Here is a 21,140-nt window from a genome sequence, read left to right as displayed (position 1 = left end):
TAACCTTCATGAGATTATAGTATGCACTTTGAGTGTTTACATAACATCTCCCCTGTTTCTGCGTTTAAGGATTTGATGCTGTCTCTAGTATTGACATTACACGGTTTACTTATATTAATAGCCTGATGCTCTAAATGTTATGATGAATATTGATTTTGAGGCATTTGATTGGAAAATGTTTTACTTAACATTCAGACCGTTAAAGGGATACTTCACCCAAAAAGGAAAATTCTGTCATCATTTACTCATAATTTTTTTTGTTCTGATGAACACAGAGAAAGATATTTGGAAGAATGACGGATTCTTGCTCCCCGTTGACTCCCATAGTAGGTAAAATTATACGTTATCATTTTTTTTGTTCTGTTGAACACAAAAAAAGACATTTTGAAGAATGTAGGACAGCAAACAGTTCTGAGGGACTTTTTTACTACCATTGTAATTTTTCCTATACTATGGTAGTCAATGGGGGGAAAAATCTGTCTCGTTATAAGCATTCTTACAAATATCTTTCTCTGTGTTCATCAGAACAAAGAAATTTGTACAGATTTGGAACAACTCGAATGTGAGTAATGATGACAGAATTTTCCTTTTTGGGTGAAGTATCCCTTTAAGGGTCTGAATGTAAAACATTTTCCAATCGAATGCCTCAAAATCAAACCCTTTAAATGAATTGACAACTCGCACATCAAGAAACAAATCCTCCAGTTGTGTCTAATACTTAATGCTATTCAAACCTCACTGAGCTGTAACTCATTAACATAAGGCTTAATTACTCGCTGTCTATAGTCTTCCTAACTCTTAATTTTGAACATTAATTAACATTGAGAAATATTCTGTCTAATTATATTGATGAACAATCAAACATCAGTGATTAAATCAAGCATGACACTACAACAAACAATTTTAGGTTTAAGTGTTTATATGAAAATGAATGTATTAATGTTCATATTGCTGTCTGCAAGGCTCTGCAAGCATTTTATTGTTCTCATTTTTCTCCATATACAGTAGTGGCCAGAAGTGATGTCTGGAGGGCATATTTGTACAATATTTACTTTTATTGCTCCCTCTGCAATAGATAAAACCATCAAAATATGAGGTGTATGGAACAAAAAAAAGAGAAAATACAGCTTGGTCAAGGTATTTATTTGAAATATATATATACTGTATATGACAAAAAAGCAAACTGTGTCATATGAGAAAATATGAGTTTTATTCTAATGTACAAAAATGCATAGAAAAACAAAAAGCCTACAGGAAATAAATCAAACATTTACTACAGTTTTATTACTACGTTTTTCTCATAGGCCTTAGCTATTTGCATATGTTGTGAGCTATTTTTTGTTAAAGCTCATACAATTATTTTTAAAACATACAGTATATTCTGTTTACACTCCAAGTACAACTACACAACATGCATACAAACCTTTACATACTGTACACATTTTATTTGAATAACATGTGAACATGTCAGTTCTGTTTTGAGTTTTGAGAAAGCTTCGGCATTTAGAGAACTGATGGCATCATGAATATGGTTATTTATTTTTTCTTTATTTTCAAGACTTTTCAAGCTTTTAATCACAAGTTAAACCGCTTAGTCTGCTTAGTTTTAGTCTTACAGACCCCATGCTGAGTTAGATTTTTGTATAATTTGCTAAAATATGACTAACCAACTATTTTATTGTATGTTTTTATTGCCCTTGTTTTAGTAAAACATTTTATGTGAAAATACTGGTGCATAAAGACTGAAGCAGATTAAAACATTGGGCATTTCTTTACTATTTGATTAATTCCAATAGTACATAAAGCTTACATGGTGTATTCACACATCTTCAGGTATTTGCACAGCAAAATCGCCAGTGTTAAAAAAGGTAAAATTAACACTCACAGTGTTTATGTAATCCACACTTTGAGAGTGTGGATTATATATACACGGTGCGTGTTAATTTTACCTTTTTTAACACTGGCGATTTTACTGTGTGGTACTTTATGTTCAAGAAGTGTTTATAAACCTTAAATATATAAGCACAATACATGAACGTGCAAACTTGACAGAATACTTACAAAAACGTAATTTAGGTTATTATGAGAACCTGGTTCACAAGTTACAGTACATGTGACTCTGCACTCATACACTTGCCACATGACACCATGTGACTGCACAGACCTTATACAAATGTGCGTGGGCTGGGTTGAGAAAGACACCAAAGAGAGAGAGCTTACAGGGCTGGAATATGGCCTTAGTCACTGAACCTATAAAAATGTTGGTTGTTTATATTTCATAAAGGGAGTGTTTGTGTTCGTTTGATTACGGCATGATGGTGCAATCCATGGATGTAATGCTGGATAAGATCATAGAATCACAGCATGCAACATTTATCACGAATCTGTACTCTTAAATCCATCAGGTTCTCCTAATTAAATTGAATAAAAACCTGTTCTGTGAAACAAAGTAAAGTTGAGCCATCCACCGATTCAAATAACAAAATGCTGCTGTTGTGTAACAAATTGTTTGTCCCTTACTGATTTTTTGCAATGAATTTTCATCTGTGCTTTTACTATAAACAGTGAAGAGTGACTTTATTACTTGGTTACAGTTCTGCAAATCTAACTTCCACATGTTTTTGCCATGGATTTTTGTGTCTATAATGAAATACGAAAGAGGCGTTTACTTATGTTTAGTTACCACAAATATTTTGATTTGACCTATTGAAAAGACTGACTGATGCTATCAAGCAATGATACTTAAAAGGTTCATTTTAAAATACATATTTGTTTGATTTCAATATATCATAATAGAATGTAAGGAATTAACCATTGACAGCGACATGATGCGACATAAAGCAGCTCTTATGCTACAGTAGGTGTAGACAGCCGTGAGTTATTAATCTACTCCATATTGCAGTGACTCACTCATCTACTTTGAGACTTGTAAATCTTGTTAACACAAACCGCCGCTAGAGGTCTCAACTCCAGTGTTGACAAACAACAAAAGGGCTCTGTGTGAAGATCAATACATACCCTGCTTCAGTTAAAACGCTTTGCGGATTTATGGTGGACAAATGTTATCATTGGTCAGTAATCTTTCATGTCTATAAACACCAAACGAGCTTTAGTTAACCGTAGAGCGGCTCCTCCTGCGACTGTAGGGACAAAACCGTCCCATACGGTAGGCTACAGTAGCCTATATGACGAACGAAATACAGTATCATAACCGTGACTGTAAACAACAACGAGGATCACCGCCGCCGGATGGGGGAAACGCTGCGTGAAACAATGATCATACGGGTTTGCACAATGCAGACGATAGATCTCTTTTGTTTTTAAACCCAATCTTTACTTATAGAGTTTTACGCCTTAGTTGCTCGCTTTGTATTCTGGGTTGCAACAATGCATACCGATTTACTGGTGTAAGTAGGTCAGGAGAATAGCATTGCTCGCTGTATCGTAATGCCCTGCTCCGTTTTTCGGAAAAAACAATATTAAACATTGAAACGAAACTATTTACAATTTGCACTATTTCTGACTTGCTATGCTGCATTGGTTAGTAAAGCAATTGGACCGACATATCTATTAAATGTAAATTAGATTAGCCTTTATACTAAAATAAATATATAAATAGTATATAAAATATAAATAAACCTTAATAGTGCTTCAGGCAACGATTAATCAAATCACTCATATGCACTTAAAACCAACCATTCCTTAAAACCCCTCATATTTGTAAAAAAAAAAAAAGAGTGCCGTCTGTTTTGTCGGTCTGTAAGTTTTGAGAACGGCTCGAGGAATGTCAAAACGTTATATCAAATCGCGACGGTTTCGGCACACAATGTTCCTCAAAATGCTCCAGTCGATCGCCCCTGACGGAATGAAGAGGGAGTTAATATGGCTGTCCACAATTTATCTGTCAGTGTAGTAAGCTCGCCTTGTGCTGCCGACACGACGCGCATAACAACCCATTTAGTTCCCATCATTTCAGAGCTTCTTGTCCCCTCCCCTCCAGACACAGACAACAACATACACCTTAATAGGGGCGCGTCTCCGACACAGCCGCCGACCAATAACCCGTCTGTCTGGGCAGAGACCAAGGGGATGAGCGCTCGCCGAGGCCCAATCAGCGCTTTTGTGTTGCCTGCCGGTGCCGGGGACTGGTCGTGAAGAGCAACAGCAGCGCTTCAGGATCGGAGAGTGAACCCGGAGCCAGAGGAACCTGAAGGGTAAAGGCGAGTCAGGTGAGCCCGGGGATTCAAGCGAGGCCTAGCCGGTATCGCATCGGATGGGGCATTTACTAGCGATATGGTTTTTAATCGTAGAGATACGCGATTCGGCCGTCCATTGATGTAAATGAATGGGGTAAACGGTTAAAGGGCTTACCGACGCACGGTTTTGAGAGACTCTGATGAGCAGCCAGACAATAGCATAGCAGCTTTTGCGTGAAAGCGAAGCGTTTCTAACACGCACAGCGGATCAAAGTGGCTGGCTAATAACGTTAGTATTAAAATGATTTCGGGATAGCGCCATGGTGTATCGTAAATCGAGCGGCATACTTTAGAAGCGCGATTCTGTGAAAAGCCCGTTGCGTTTAGAAGCAACTTTAGGAAGTTTGGCCCGAAAGCAACGTTTTATACGCGTGAAATGGTTTTCATTGTTTCATCTGGTGTCTCTAGGGGTTAACCCAGATTGGCGGAGAAAGCCTCGCGTCCTCCCGGCTGTGGCTACAGTAGTGCAGTAGTAGCTCAGACACAATGAAAAAATCCCAACATGTACACAATTACCGCGCCATCTAAATCAATCTAACCGGATAAATTCAGCCGAAACGTGTTGTTTAGTGCATGTTTAGGGCAGCGCGAGGGTATCTCTGAACTGTGTTGAGGGCACACCGATGGTGTACGGTGAGCCGTGATGGCTGTGTAATTAGAAAAAAACAGATCTCGAAAATGCATCAGCCATTTACGTAAGTGAGGACGTTCTCTCAACTTGCTCCATATGCACGCAAATGGCTGCCCGACACTTGACAGACGTGAGAGTGAAATCTAATTCCAGCGTGAATGCAGGTATTGATCGCAGCCAACAGGAACTCGCTGATAATCAGGGGGAGATGACGTTCAGAAAGAAACTCTGATCAATGATATATATGCGCTCCGTTTTTTTGCACTGCAGACACGTCCGAAGTGAGACGCTACTTCATTTATGGGCTTTATGTAGTCAGTGGCTCACTATAGCAGGGTGATTGCAATACTTTGGCCCTTCAAGAATTTCTTTTTATGCATTTAGGAGCCAGAGGACAGTTTGTCTATGTTGTGGACAGAATGTTTGAAATGTAAATTTGCATTTTTATTATTATTTTCTTGTTCGTCTTCAGCCCAAAAGTTCAAGTTCAGGGAATTCCTATAAAGACGTATGTAGGATTTTTATAGCGCGTAAAGTTTCCCAGTTTGACTAATCGAAGAGAAACAAACCTCCACTCTGTGTAATTAAATCCGTTTGTACGTGTTGTGTGGTGAGAAAGGGTCCAAGTACTTGAGACCGACCCTGTTAAAATCATGCTAGGTAATCTGTATAAATAGCAGAACCGAAAAAAAACAATATTTTTTCAGCAAGTGGCGCATGTGAGAAAAGCCGGTTGGAGTGTTTTTTTGCTAATTTTGAAAAAGCCTGCTGCATACTGTGAGGGGGCCCCACTAGAATTACATCCTCAAGAGGGGTCCAAACAATGTTCTTATTGACTGTTTTGCTCAAAGGCATTTTGTGTGGACTGTTCCCCCTCCTCCCCCCTAGGCGGAAGATACTTGGCAGTGTGGTATTTATTTTTCTACCTTTTTTTGCCTTTCATCAGTTTAGTCGGTGCACCTGAGCTTATAGTCATCGGCTGTGAAAGGATTTTATGCCGTTTGTTGTTTTTAATTTCCACGGTGCATGGGCAACTTATTGCTATTACTGACTGGTTTTGTTAAGCCGACAACCAGTGAAATGCTGTGCCAGATGATAAGGTGGAATACACTTAGCAGAGAAAAGGCTTTGAACTCGACTTACCAATGTAGATTTCATCATTGATCTGTCACGGTTTAGAAGTACCTGTTCAAGTACCTTTGCCGCCTAGTCCTCATCGGATCTCACTGTGGCACCGATGTTTCTGCACATCCGATTCTGTATATATGGAATTGTTGAGCACTGCAGGCCTACTGTATACTAATGCATATTTATCAGTGGTTCATAGTTCAGGTCTTAACCCTTGACATGTATCAAGAAAGATTTTAAGTGCAGAATCAATATTGACAGTACACCAAAATGCAAGACTGTCTGTGTTTAACAGACCCTTAACATTTCTCAGCCAGGATTCAGATGTGGTCTTGTCTGGAAGTAAATTAGTTCACACCTTGACATTGAGAGCGCAAGGAGATATTTGAGGTGAAAATTGCATTTAGAACCGAGGGCAGACTTGGGGCAGAACGGAGGCCAATCGTGTCTGTGATCTTTTGTTTTGTTCGCCGTCAGGATTGTAAATTGAGATTTCTATGACTGTAGGCAGTGTATATAACATAGGTCCTGCAACAGGTCACCATTTCTGGCAAAATGTCTATTTTTAAATGTCTATTTTTAAAAAGCTGGCTCATTGAAAGGGTCTTACAGTGTGACATGTATTTTAAATGTACTGATATTCTATGTTGCATCCATAAAAAATACAAAATACGTAGCAAAACGCTGTTTATAATATAATAGCATGTTACACAGCAGGACATGTCTAAAGAAGCTCTCGTAAGTTTGCTTTTTACCCGACTATTCAAAAGTAGCCTACTAGACTTGGCTGTGTTTCAGGGCAGCTGAATGGTCAGAAAAGGTAGTGTTTAGAATGCACTAAACAGTACACCCTTGGCTAACATTTTAAGTAGACACAACAAAAATGACTTTCTCTGTAAACATGAGATTTACGGCAGTGCAATATGATGATGTGGACCAAAGTTGTGCTAGTTTTGTAAAACGAACCCTCACTGCGACAGTCCTGAGATGCGATAGGGGGGCACCGACACTCGCGTGTCCTTCCATTGATCTCCTCACCTTCAACGCACCTTCAGTGCCTACAGTGTCGTTTTAAAGCCAGTCAAAATGGCTCATTATTTCCCCCCCATGTCCAAATGCGTTAGATTCTTGCTTTTGTGTGATAGTGGGTTTAAAAAAAGACCCTCAGGACCGAACTGTCAGGTCCAAAAGGGTTTGATTCATTGGCTCTTGGGTAAGCTAGGGGCTGCTGCTCACCCTTTCGCAGATAAGGCTTATGGCTGTAGGAAACAATATGACCACACGTCTTTTGGCTTTATTAAACAGGGTGATGGACAGCATCATTACCTCAGACCTTTCCATTGACATCATTGAGATATGAATTAGCTGTTTAAATCCCGGGAATGTCTGTGATTAATATCACGAAGCGGATTCATTTAATTTGTGATATTGTGGAAGTAAATGTGTTATTTAATCATTCACTGTTATTTAGTATTTTATCTAAAGTTTTCCGCATGGTTACATTTATAATCAAGTGGTGTTCATGCTAGTTCTTTTTTTTATAAACATACAGTTTGCTCTGTATACTAATGCAGACATTCTTCCCCTTTCATTGACTTTAAGATAGTATCTGATTGATACATACTGAAAATTAGGGCTCGCTTCATGACCCGTGGTGATGTCAAATTAAGACCTAAATGTTTCGAAAGGGAAGGAATCAGTATAATTAACCTCTTAATCAGAAAAATTAAGTTTATTTAAAAATCCTCCACAGCGAAAGTCCTTTGAGGGAGCGGAGGCTTGTCAGTGTCGGGTACATGCAACTAATTGATATGCATGATGTTAATGAATGCTGGTGAAGCGATACATGTAGAGCGGTGAAAACGTATAAATAAAAGAAACTGGGTCTTTTCTTGAGTTTGGACCGCTTTGTGGCAATGTTCGGTTTAGGGTATAATGTGACACCTCGAAAGGGTTAAAGCTTCAGAATGCACACAGTGAATTAGCATGACTTGAAAAGGAAGAATCTGTATAGCTCCAGGTTTATAGATCACCCTCTCATGACATTTTCTCATAACATAGTTGCCAAAACAACTATTTGAAAACCTATATACTGTAAATGTTAACCTTGAAGTTTCTTTTTGAGAGTTGCTATTACTTCCCTGGGAAGTCAATGTTGCTGACTAGCATATAAGGTTTTGCTAGCGAATACTAGTTAAAAGCTTTAAAGGTTTGGTTTTTGCCATGTTTGTCATTCTTTCCAAAAATTGTTAATATGTATTAATTTGTTATACTTGGATGTATTAATTTAGCAGACACTTCTGTCCAAACATTCAGGTTTCAGCATTCAGTCTCCACATTTTATCAGTATTTGCATTGCATTTACCTGGGATTCAAACCTGTGACCTTGGCATTGTTAGTGCCAGTTTAGCTAAAGATAAACCATAGCTTTCATAGCTTATATTGTAGTACTAGTAATTATGATTATTAGGACTGTCAAACGATTAATCACATCCAGAATAAAAGTTTGTGTTTATATAATGTATGTGTACTGTCTGTGCATATTCATTTTCTATTTATAAACACATACATACATACATACATACATATATATTTATATTTATTTAGGAAATATTAAGATGTATTTATTTATATTTACATTCATAAAAAATATTATAAACGTTTATACATTTTAATATTTTATATTTTTCTTAAATATATTTGTGCGTATGTGTTTATTGATAATAATTCTTCGAAAATCACACCCCTCCACTGCATACACTCATATAGGCTGCACGCACGCATGTATAGGCTACACACACATAAACAGAGAGAGAGAGGAAGAGAGACACATGAACAGAGGGAGAAAGACCATTCACGCATTCCATCTGTATGATGACATACTGTTTAATTCATTAGGGAATAAGCTATCTTAACTCAAGCCATATAGTAATTTTAGCATAACGTGCTGAAACGTATTAATATAATAAACATAACCAAATTTCGCTCAGGGTATCAGCCGATACCAAGTACTGATCCGATACCTGGGTGTGTATCTGTACAGCTGTATATACTTCTATCCCTGTGTGAATTGATATAATTATTTTAAGGTGTGCTTCAGACTTACAGTAAACTAGAGTATTTTTTATCTGACAGACTTTTGACAGTAATATTATTTTTTATTAAGTAACAGTTTTACTGGCTGGTTGTTCCACTCTGAAATACTGCCAAACAGCGGACATACTGCTAGCACGTTTTCATTCCTGCTTCATTGCTCTTAACAGTGGTTGCTTGTGACGACACGGCACAACTTCCTGTTTGCAGTCTAGGCAGCGAAGAAGTAATTTCCCATTTGCAGCGTTAAACAAAGCTAGTGGTGGTAACTAGGTCCTGTTTAAGAAAATGGTATCGGATCGGTACATGGATTCAAGTACTTGCCGATACCAGAATTTTATGTGGTATCGGTGGCATTTCTGATACTAGTATCGGTATCGGAACAACCCTAAACAGCCTGAATGATGGCACTTACAGTATCAGCTGATCGGAAGCATATCTTTAGAGATCATCTTATTGATGATGACAGGGTTGGTATCGTCAGAAATTTTCCGGTTCCATTTTTGCCTAACTGAGTGTTCCCACCAAACGTGACTTGCGCGTATGAATCGCGCATAGTTGGACGCTTGAACATTTTGAGTTTACTCGCTTCATTCGCCCGAGCGTGAAATTCACTTCAGAACAGACGCGAATTCGCATCATGGGTGGGGCTTCTGACAGGCGGCTCCTGTCTCGTGTATATATACATAGCTCAAATTGAGTAAAGATAGTATTTTACAATTTACCAGATTGTCCGACCTCCTCACTCACTTTCTTCCAAGCAAGATCCTTTTTATTCCTGTTTCGATAAAAGTAAGATGTATCGTACTGCTCCGGGTATCCACAAAGATACAGCAAAGATGATTTTGTCCTCCATTGTTGTTTCGGATTTCTGCCTCCGCTCGCTACGTCATAATAACGTCACTACTAGAGCAAGCTCCTGATTGGGTAACGAGGCGCGAATTTTCGCCAAAGTTCAGATTTTTCAACTCGCGCGAATCACGCGTTACGCGCGTCAAACGCCCGAAACGATCAATTTGCGCAGTAGGATGTCCTATCGCGTCTTTGCATGGAGTTAACATGTAAATCACTCGCATGAAGAGAAGTATTTTCCATCACTTTATCACTCTTGAAATGACCTGTACACTAAATAATCTTAACGTACATAACAACAGCAGTCTATTTATTTTGTGGCCCATACAGTTTGATCAGTATGCATATAAATGACAGTCTCATGAATTGCGTATAAATAACACGCGCGTTGCATTATCGTGAAATACGTACGCCAAAGTTAGATTTTGCGTGCATATGATACGCCACTTTTTTGATAAGGCAATTTGTCTTATTAACCTGTCCCCTAACCCAAACCCTAAACCTAATGTTAGCGTGCGTGCATATTATAACCTCTACCCTAACCCAAACCCTAAACCTAACAGTATTATTTTAATTATTTCAGTGTTTCCTCTTAATGTACGTTTCAAAATGGCTGCTCTCCAGCGAGGTGCACGCAAACATTGGCGTATCATATGCATGCAAAATCTAACTTTGGCGTACGTATTACACGATAATGCAACAGCGTGTTATTTATACGCAATTCATGAGACCGGGTTGGGAGCTGCGCGCTGCCAGTATGTATACAGTCAAACAAAACAATATTCATTGTTATGAAGGACACGAGTGCACATACAGTGAAACGTTTTGTTCGGCAAAACGAGGCACAACGTGTTCGTGGACTGCGTATACAGTCAACGATGTGTTTGGCAAAGATGTTGCGCAACACGTCTGTGGGGTGTGCGCACATTCATTGAAAACGATGTAGAGAGAATGTGAAATGAAGCTGACGTCACGCCCTATGTTGCATGTTGCAGTGGCGCCGCCATCTTGGGAGGATCATACTCTGCTGCTATTATTGTTTTGATATGTACCATTACTTGTTTTGTTTGATATGTGGAGAAATCGAATTTTCGAAATCGTCATTTTCATGACAAAGTGAAAGAACCAAGGGCTTTTTCTGAATGACTCTGCGTAATGCTAATGCAGTTTTTAACACAGCAAGACCGACCTACCATAGTTATATTTCCTAATCAAACAAGAAAAACAAAACACTGCATTGAACACACACAATCCTCCCAAGATGGCGCAATATTCAACATGGCGTTACGTCGATTAACAAGCTCTATTTAGTAATTAAAGAAGCGGCGCTGCGTTTCTGTTTGGTTTGTGACATCCTTTATGGGAAACGGTGACGTAAGGCTGCTCACAGCGCTTGGCCACGCGTCTCACCAGAACCGTTTTTGGAACCGAAACGTTGAAATTGATCACAGTTCCGTTTCTTTTAAAAAAGCAGACGCGGTTCTCGGTTCCCAACCCTGAGTGCCGTTGTTTGCTCTACCCGTCTAGCGTTCAACTTGTTTGATCTGATCATGAAACTAGCCGATTGCCGCTGACCTGTGGATGCTTCGACCTCAAATGAATGCGCATCCTAGTGGTTGACCTATGATAAGCAATCTTCGCATGGCAGAGTTTACTTTGCACTGCACTTCATTTTCATTAGTTTTATAAAGGACCCCACACAGAACTCATATTTATCGTCGCAAGTTACCGTATATGCCACGCAAGTCTACAGTGTGCGTAGCCTATGTTATGTTAGCGTGAGACTTCTTCAGTTGTCTGTTGACAGCTTTTAGGTGCGTTTTTAGCAGCGCCACCCTCTGGTTACATGAACGCGTGACACAGGGAATTGTTTTTGTTGTTTTTTTATTTTTAGCCGACAATCGCACACACTATTCGATGTTCTAGATTTAAATCAACTAAACGAATGTTCCAAAATCGTGACTCATCCCTAGTGACAAGTGCAAATGTTTGCAGAGAAAGAAAAATATCTATCAGCCTGCCAGAGGCAGCAGCAGAAAAAATCCTTACTCTTATGCCTTACGTGTCATTCTATGCATTGTTTTTAGACATATCTGAAACCCTTTGGTGGTCATCGCTTATGTAAGGTACCTTTGACTCGCGAGCTTTTCTGTTCGGGGTCTGTCAGTTGTTGATTAATTATTCTCCACCATTTTAGTTGTGATCTAAGGTGGGCACAGTGGGAAGGTGAAGAGAGGGATTGTTTCAGCCGACTGTAATGTATTGCGTGTTTGTTGGTGCGCTGGTCTTGTTAACACCTGAATGGGGAGGCTGCGTTCTGCGGGCCTCATGCAAGGCTTATTAAACCCCACGCAGAAACAATCAGCTCAGATGAATGGCTTCCTGTGAAGTTTAATTAGAGGGCCTCCCTGATGCTTTAGCTGGATAAACAGCAGCAAGAAACGACATGACGAGTCTCTTACGTTGATGCTTGAAGAATGCGAATATGCCACCTGAAAGTGGTTGTGAATTTTATCGTTATGTTACGAATGATGTTTTAAGCTTAAGAAATGTTAGTTTTCCTTTCCCCCGTAGATTGTGACTGACCATCCCAATCATGAAATAGATGAGATTTTTAAGCTTTGTGCACCTGCTCGCCACCAGAACTCCGGATTGTTGTTAATTTCCTCAGCCTCTCTCAGGTGGGAATTCTCTGAAGATGAGATGTGGATTGCATTAATTGCAAAGAGTCCAGGTATTGACTTCGGTTGAAAAATTCAGAGGTATTGATTGGGACCAAGCAGTTTTCATCATTCCGCGTCGTGTTGGATTGTAGCGAGACGGAAGCTGTGAGTGAATATGAATCACATAGATCTGTTATGCGATTAGAGGGAGCGATATCTGCATAGAATCCCCAGATAGGTGACTGACGTAGCGCGAGGTTCGATCAACTCAACCCATCACTGCTAGAACGCTTAATTCAGTGCGAGATAAAAGACCACGCGGAAGCCATCCAAAACACGCCTCTGTTGAATCATTGGATTCTTCATGTGGGCATACGGGCTAGTTTAGCTATTAATATTGATGGGCTTGTGTAAAAAAAGTGTATGGCATTGCATCATTTTGACTAAACCAGTGTCTGTGGTATTTTGCTTTGACTATCCAGTCATGAGAATCTTTGGTTACACTTTATATTAAGGTACACAAAATTATCATTAACTACTTGCTTTTTAACATGCATATAGGTTGTATATTAGTATGTATAAAGCACATATTAGTGACTTATTCTGTATTGCCTTATTCTACATCCCTTAATCCTACCCAATACCAAAACCTAAAATCTACCTTATAAGCAGTAATTGGGTGTTTATTGAGGCAAAAGACGTAGTTAATAGTTAGTTAATAGTGAGAAAGGGTCCCTATTAGGACTGAAAAGATTCCTTGAGTAACTCGAGTAATTCGAATACAAAAAATCATCGAGGCAATTTTTATTGCCTCGAAACCTCGTTTAATCCATTTAACTACAGTACACACGGAGCACTGCGTTTCCCCAAGGACCGTTATTACTGACGCACAGCCCGCTAAACTCTATTCATGTTACAGGGCTCTCAAGCATTCACCGTGAGACACACGCATTTTAGCCTGTTCACACGTATTTCTCATGCTGATAAATAAATGATAGCTTATTGAAATGGTGAACTGCTATTTTACTTAGTTTTAGTCTATTTTGCGAGTGAAACTTGTTTTCCGGCTGCATTGAGACCATAAAACTAGATGCGGACTTGTGGATGCCGAATCCTGTTATTTACACATGTCATCTGGCTGTTCTGCGTGAATGAACCGCACAGTTTAACGTGCTACACGCGTGATGCTCATAAATTTGTCTGCGTCTGCGCTGAATGAGGACATGAACTTCATCTCCAGAGTTGCTCTGAGAGTTTATTTCAGAACATTTTACAGAGTGAAGCTAACACACTAAAACATAAGCGTCTTCCGACAACCTGCTAAAATAAGTCATAGGCTATATATTACTATTTAATAGTAAAAAAAAGAAACTAAAACTAATATATATAAACTAAATGCATAAGCTGAAGTTACTTGTTTACCTTTGAAATTATTCTTTCTATTTTTATTCATGTTTCTTATTTATATATTTGTATTATTTTGCATTTTGAATTTAATTTGAGTTCCCCATTGTAATATGGCAATGGAATGTACTAAATGGGTTTAGTTTTCACAGATCTTAATGTATGCAATTTCAGCAATAAAAACTTTAATTGTTCTAAAAAGGAAACAAATTAGTTGTTTTACTCATTTTAAGAGACCTGTCTTATTTTCTCTTGTATATTTGGTATTGCTTTTTAATAAAGAAAAAGTACTTATTATCCGAATACCCGATTAATCGATGGAAAATCAGTAGAATACTCGATTAGTAAAAGAATCGATAGCTGCAGCCCTAGTCCCTATTCTAAAGTGTCACCGAATCTTTTTTTAGTTGCCAATACTAGGTTCCCTGATTTTTAATCTCTTGGGCACCATGTACGGTAAAGTTACTGTTTACTGTAGTTTGTACTTTCATTATCTGACTAACTTTCTCACTTACATTGCTGCATATGCTAAAAAAATGTATAAACGCTAGACCACATCATAACATTGTATGTGGAAAACCTGCTGTACCTGTGGTAGGTAACCCTGCTAAGAATTATAGCAGACTCTCAATACATGCGCAACTGCAAGATTCTATTCCCATAATTCCTGCACAAATGCCTCTTTGTTTTACTACGGTGTTCAAGCAGATTAACAAATTGAACCTTAGTACATTTAAGCATCCTCCCCCATATCGCCCCATCCAGGCTTCTATTTCCCGATCACTCCGTTCGAATCAGGAGAGAGAGGGTCTTGATCTCTTTTTAAACCAGTACCGAGGATGGAGCTTGTGCTAACGCAGAAATCTGAATTCTCTTCAAGTTTTAGGTCTCTGCTCTGTGCGGGTCATCTCTCCAAGCCTATCTGCTTTTCCACAGCGCTGGGTCTTTGGTAGAAATAGTGTTTTCCTCGAGTGTGTGTCTGTGTGCCCATTACTTTGAGTGTCAGAAGAGAGCCTCTGCAGATTTTATCTTGATAAAGCACTGGTCATGTTGGCGTGTGTGCACAGATTTAGTACTCTGTATTTCATGCATGAATTGGTATTTGTGTGTTTTTGTTCGTTAATGGGGTTGTTTTTGCATATGTTAAATTTGCTTTCCCGTCCTCCGTGCCTCCGACCCAGTTCAACCCCATTTTAAAATCTTTCTACTACCTCGCTTTCTCCAGATGGCTCACGTTCCTGCATTTTCCCTTTTTTTCTTTTTGTTTAAACAACGTATGCCCCACCCTGTGGTCTGAAGTTCCGCAATGAGCCGTCTTGACAAGGTGCCAGGTTTTAGATTCAGCGTCTCATAAGAAGTACATTTTCTTCTTACTGCCCCCTTCCCCCCCACCCTCCTTTTCTCTGTCTCTCTCTCTCTCTCTCTCCCTCTTTCTGTGTTCGTGTGACGTCCTGACCACTAACGGCCACATATTAAGAGATAATTCCATACCCTGAGGTTACAAACCGGCTTAAACTGGCTCTCTTGCATTTTGACTCCACTGGGTACCCTGGGTGAAAAAAAGATAGTGTAACTCCCTGCTTTTTTTTTTTTAAAGGAACAGGAGACTAATTCTCACAGAGGATGACATCAGTTCAGCCAATGCCTGAAACAAACATGTCATGCATTTATTCATGCTACAAGGCTTGCTCATATTCCTAAAAGCACAACCGGTCAGATCAAGCATGGCTTCCTAAAATGATTATTAGACTTTAAATTGTTTTGCTTAATTAATCACCTTAGTCACGAAAAGGATTTAGGCTTTTTAATTTTTATTATATACTACCACAACAAATGCGTACAGTACAATATTATTATGCAATTTGCATTTTTGCACACAGGTTCTCTTCCAATTTAAAAAGTTTCAGTCCTAGATTGTGCACCGGTGACTAAATGGCAGACTGTAAATGAAATGTTCTCGTCTAGCAAAAATACAAGGGCAATGTTTTTCTTTCTCTGTATGGTTTGAATTGAATGAGTTTCTTATGTTGTGACCATCTTTCATGTCGTTCAGCATCTTTCGGCGTAGGCCACATCTTTCAGCGATCGCTCCTCCTCTGTGCGTTTTTTTAGATAGATTCTCCATCTGTGTTTATTTGTGTAGTGATTTCTCTTGTTTGGCATGAGTATTAGATTGTGTTTCTCCTTAACCTTGAAGTCTGTCTGTATCTTGTATAAATAGGTCTCTAGCTTTGTTCTCCGCTCTCCTCTCTACAGTTGCCGACTCTTTTCAAAAAAACATGTTTTTCCATTTCCTCAATTCAATTTAAACTAAAATTTGGATGTGAGGGGCTTTCTTCATCTTGAGGAAGAGCAGCGGAGAGGTAACTGTGTCACTGGGCCTGTCATGGCCAATTGAAGTCCAGGACAAGATCTCTATTGAGTGTGCCCCGGTAAGATTGGGTCCAGGTTCTACAATTGAAACTCGCCAAACGGGCGTAAAAATCGTCTTCGGTGAGTAAATTAAATGTTAGTGAGTTTTTCACTTGTTGGCTGGGAACTTGGATTGGGATTTAGGTGAAAGGTTTTAGATGAATTGTATGGATGATAATCTGCCCCTCACTAATGTTTTGCACGTGATGTGAGAGATTGATATCAGAGATACTACTACTAACAAAAACGTATGCAACTGTCCTGACTCGTGCGTCTTTTGCGTCGTGAAATAGACCATCACTGCTTTATCTACGATGCCCTGAGGTTGTGTTGTATATCCAAAGCCTATGTGTAGGGATATAACGATTCACAGTGAGCCGGTTGAAAATCGGTTATAATGAGTGACGATTCAAATCTTTTGAGGTGTGAACTGAATCGCAATACATTTTTTGAACAGCAGGGGCCGCTATTTTCACTGCAAATCTAAACGTGGACATGGTGATATTTCTTAAATGCAAAAAAATCCAAGAAAAGCTCAGACAGTATTAGTTTGTTTATATTAAAGAGACTTTTTCTATTATTAATTTGTTATAAAATTGCAGTTTAGTTTTGTTATTTGAAATAAAACATAATTTTATTATACAAAGAAACGTGAAGCATTTAAGAAATAATGCAAGGGAAGTTGATCATTTCTAATTTGTTTCAACTCATTTTGTAAAAATAAATCGTGAGTAAATCGTGAATAAATCGCATCATGAGATCAGAATCATGACTCACATCGCATCGTGAGCTGAGTGAATCGTTGCATCCCTACCTATGTGCAATGTTCCTTGCATTAAGTCAGCAAAACAAGAGTAACAAAATCGCAGTGTCAAACTTCAGTTTTTGTGACAGGTGCCGTTTCACAGATTGACTGGCTCAACTTCTGTGCTGTAAGTAACACAATGGCTTTTAAGCTGTTTGTCGCAGAACTAAATGCTCGTGCCACCGGGACAGAAGTCTAGACTGTTTTTCGTAGTTGTGCTGAAAAGTTAACTGTGCACCCCATTGGAGTCTATTCCTGCCCTGGCAATGCAGTCAGTGTCAGAATCTTGGTTCCTCTCAGAAGCCTGTTCAGTATTTAGCGTTAAAGTTCCGTTTCCGCCCAAGGAGACACACTTGCTCACGTTTTCAGGTCTGTGTGGTTTTCATACTTGCACTTACCACGGGCCTCTGGTTCCTTCCAGCTGTAATTGAAACAAAAGTCTGGTTTGCGTTTGAGACGCGTTTCCTCACTGTAGGCCATTTTAACCGCCTGTGCGTTTGCCACCTCCTTCGGTATCTTAAAGATCTCGTTGCTGTCTTTATTTGGTCTCTTTGTCTTCAGCCTTACTCCCCCACACACTTCCTCCCCTTTGCCCCCTGCTACTGCCCCCACCCTCCTCCTGAACCGCCCCTCCCTCCCTCGGGCGACAACAGAACAGGAATTGATTAGTGGCACAGCTTAAAAATAGAAGGGCCTGTTGTCATGGCAACGGCTACAATGAGCTGTTGTCTTGTTTAATGAAGACCGAGATTTTAAGTGTTGTTGCCGAACAGTACAGTGAGCGGGAGACGCCATTTCTGGCTAGGTGTGTAGTGGTGTGCGCAGCCGTTGGGAAGCCGATATCAGCTGTGTTCTCGTCCCTTCTGTCAAAAGCAGCTAGTACGTTGGGTGCATGTGTTATGATCTATGCAGATGGTTGCGAATGTTTTGCGTGCGCGTGCAGGACAGGCTTCCGCTTGTGTGGGTGTGTTGTGTGGCTTTGCAGGTACGTCTACCAATCTGCTCTGTCGCAGTCTCATCCTTGTTGGTTTACCCTCAGGTACACGCTAAATCTGCAGAGGTGCATTAAGGTAAGGCATCAAATGCATCATGCGCTGGCAGCTCCAAGACGCATTATTGACTCAACCCACATCCTGTTACCCATACGTCCCATACACATCAAGCCAACCAATTACAACGCTGTTGCCATGGGCGCCATCCGCCTAATTGGCCTCATTAGTATCAGAAACCGGCTGCATGCAAATTTTGGTCATATTCCCAGCAGATCTCACCTCTGAGTAATATACAGTAATGGTTAGCCATTGTGTAGGTCGTCGGTGAGGACAACGGTCCAATTAGCGAATTAACTGTTAAGCTTAGATACTGTACTCGGCTCAACCTCCCAGAAGTGTTTTTGAAATTCCAGTTTCGGCGACTGTATGCTAATAAGCTGTCCTGAAATTCCCCCACAGCAACCTAGTTTTCAGTGACATCACTGCACTGCTGACTTTCAACGTCTCACTTTTATTTGCATCACGTTGCAGCTGGATTGCGTGCGGTGAGAGATGATTTATACCGATAAATATGTCAACACGCTTTTTTTAATTTGAATTTTCATTTGCATCTTATGAATACAATTGGTGCGGCGCTCTGGTGAGATTCCTTAGGTGGTTTTGAAATGGCATTCCCCATAAAGTTAGTTTTTTAGAAGCCACCTTGCTGTGAAAAGTTAAACTCCACTTTAAGAGGTGACAAAGTTTCAGCTTCAAGCCACTTGCTAATATGGAGGTCGATTGTGTTCTCTTTCTAAGATCACATTAAATTGTTTATAGTAATCCTGATTAATGAACCGTGAAATAGTTCGGCATTCCTTTTATTATTTGGAGTTGCTTTTGTTTGCAAATCTTTAGTGTTCATCATTAGCATCTTGTGACAATGCAAAGAGGCTTTGAATGAACACTTAAAAAACTTAAAACATTCTAGAAACTCTATGGTTCTTGTTTGGTTATCTGTCCATTGTATACTGCCCTCTGTATACTTGTACACTTTATTGCAGTGTTGCACTTTAATTTCCCAGAGCCCTGTTCTAATAATTAATGTTGATATTACAGTCTATTGAAGATTTACCGCATGTAGGACCACAGAGACCACAAAAACAGTGCCCACTAGCACTGCATTAAAATGCACACGTCTGTCCAACCAAAATATTCTTTGTTCAGGTAGAGCACCTTGGTATTGTGCAAGCACTCCTTTCATATTGTCTTCTCTTCTAAAACATCTGTTCTCACTGTGTAAAAAGGAAGTAGCCTTTAGCATAGACTTAAGTGTTTTTTGAGAAAATGTGTTGAAATACAGCATGTTTTACGTCAACAGTTTACTCTGCTAACAACTTTCTCGGTACCAAGTGGTAAGATGCTCAAAAAGCTGTCTAGCTTTCAGCCGTTTTTGTACACGCATATAACAGATTTTTACACCCAGTAGGGATAGCAAAGCATCCATTGGTCGCACACTTTAAAACATCAACAGACACTTGCTTGTTGTTGTGACGGCAGCAAAGTTAAAGCTGTTATAAATTTTTTGGTTCACTTTGTTTTATGGAAATTAATCTATTAATGGCTTTAAAATTGTGACTATAAAGCAAGAATAGTAAAAGTATCATACAGAAAAAAATTACATGCTTTGCCTTTCAAAAACTCAGGTTATAATAAGAAACCCTTTATTATCTTTAATGACCAATGCTCTCTCACCTGTAGTACAGAATAATTGCAGAAAAAAATAAATCCTTTTCCCCATTGTAGCTGAGGATGTGTAGTACAAATTCTACTTAAATTTAGGAACATTATGTAAATTATTCTGTTTCACATGCCATATACCATATGCTATGTTAATGTCCTACATCAGGGTTGGTAGAAAATATTTTTGGACTTCGAGCAACAGTTCACACAAAAATTCTGTCATCATTTATTGACTCGCGAGTTGTTCCAAATGTATATACAGTTCTTTGTTCTGATGAACACAGAGAAAGATATTTGAAAGGATGCTTGTAACCAAAAAGTTCTTGGCCACCATTGACTACCATAGTAGAAAAAATTGCTTTATTAATTTTGACACAAAAAAATATATTTTTAAGAATGTAGGAAAGCAAACAGTTCTGGGGCACTTTTGACCACCATCGTATTTTTTTCCCACTATGGTAGTCAATGGTGGCCAAGAACTGTTTGGTTACAAGCATTCTTACAAATATCTTTTCTCCAAATAAATTGATACAGATTTGGAACAATTTGAGGGCGAGTAAATGATGAGAGAATTTTTATTTTTGGGTGAACTGTCCTTTTAAGCTTTCTGAAGTAAATGATCAGTCCAGACAAGAAGTACCTGAAAAAGCTTAACACCACGCTCTACTTAAACCCAGCAGAAAGCTTCCTTTGTTTCGTAAGTCCATGTTTTGTGAAGTGATTTGATTCATGTTCTTGTGGGGTTTAGGGAGCTGTTATGTTGACATCTTTCACACGTTTAAGCCCAAGTGTTCTGCCAGTCCATATTGATCAGGGGACTTACTCAGTTGGAAGACTTATTTGAAAACAGAAAGGTGACAAGTAACTGTTGTGAACTAGTTAGCCCCTAAGGCCCGATTCACATTTCGCGTCTAAAACCACGCGGAAAACACGAGCTGCACTGCGTTCTCCTTTTTTCCGAAGCGCCTGGACTTTGCGCTCTCCTGGCGTCTGTTGTCGCTAAGCAACCATGGGCCACGATAGCCGTTGAGACGAGGAGGTATAAACAATTTAAGGATATATGGATTATATGCACTGAAAATACCTTGCAATAACTCTGCTACTAGATTTAGTTATGCTGTGATCATCTGTGTCTCCATCTTCATTGAGCTTGTCTATATTGGCTGGTTGGTTCTTGTCACA

The 21,140-nt window shown here is 39.3% G+C and overlaps 1 protein-coding gene across 2 annotated transcripts in view; it reads left to right on the top strand.

Annotated features, from left to right (window-relative positions):
- The first annotated feature begins 3,785 nt into the window (after window positions 1-3,785).
- Window positions 3,786-21,140, top strand: part of gatad2b (GATA zinc finger domain containing 2B) — a 36,933-nt gene continuing 19,578 nt past the window's right edge. The window contains exon 1 of one of the 2 annotated variants that reach the window (XM_057354672.1): window positions 3,786-4,229. The gene's annotated coding sequence lies outside the window, so the exon portion shown is untranslated. Of the gene's footprint in view, window positions 4,230-18,100; window positions 18,124-21,140 lie in introns of those variants that run through there. The other variant, XM_057354673.1, reaches the window with a different exon arrangement.

The sequence above is a fragment of the Triplophysa rosa genome, linkage group LG16 (assembly GCF_024868665.1).
Source record: "Triplophysa rosa linkage group LG16, Trosa_1v2, whole genome shotgun sequence".
Lineage (NCBI taxonomy): Eukaryota > Metazoa > Chordata > Actinopteri > Cypriniformes > Nemacheilidae > Triplophysa > Triplophysa rosa.
The sequence above is the reverse complement of the archived record's forward strand: the minus strand, read 5'-3'. Positions and strand labels throughout refer to the sequence as shown.